This window comes from Sinocyclocheilus anshuiensis, unplaced genomic scaffold (assembly GCF_001515605.1).
Source record: "Sinocyclocheilus anshuiensis isolate Anshui unplaced genomic scaffold, SAMN03320099.WGS_v1.1 scaffold185, whole genome shotgun sequence".
Taxonomy (NCBI): Eukaryota; Metazoa; Chordata; class Actinopteri; order Cypriniformes; family Cyprinidae; genus Sinocyclocheilus; species Sinocyclocheilus anshuiensis.
In genome coordinates, this window is record NW_015539887.1 from 1169508 (window position 1) to 1169911 (window position 404).

Below are 404 nucleotides of genomic sequence, written 5' to 3' on the forward strand. Positions count from 1 at the left end.
AATCAATTTTCAAATGATTTCAAATTTCTTAAATATATATTAAAATAAATAAAATTATATTGGCTTTATATCGGCCACCCTGCTTTCCAAGATATCGGCTATCAAAAAACCAATATCGGTCTACCACTAGATGCAATGTTTACCTAATTTATGGAATGTTTACTTAATTTACTTAATCACTTGTAGACTACACAGCAGTTTCATTTAAAATATTCATATAAAATATAGGTAACACTTTAATATGAGGACCAATTTTGACTATTAACTAATTGCTTATTAGCATGCTCATTATTAACATATTGACTGTTTATTAGTACTTATAAAGCACCCCAGACAGCAACATAGTGTTGGCCCAGATCCGGCCCACATCTGGCCCATGTGAAATCCATGCGGGCCAGATGTGG

The 404-nt window shown here is 32.4% G+C and overlaps 1 protein-coding gene across 1 annotated transcript in view; it reads right to left on the reverse strand.

Annotated features, from left to right (window-relative positions):
• The window catches only part of ankrd28b (ankyrin repeat domain 28b), a 32785-nt gene that overhangs the window by 19896 nt on the left and 12485 nt on the right, over nt 1-404 (reverse strand). The window lies entirely within an intron of this gene.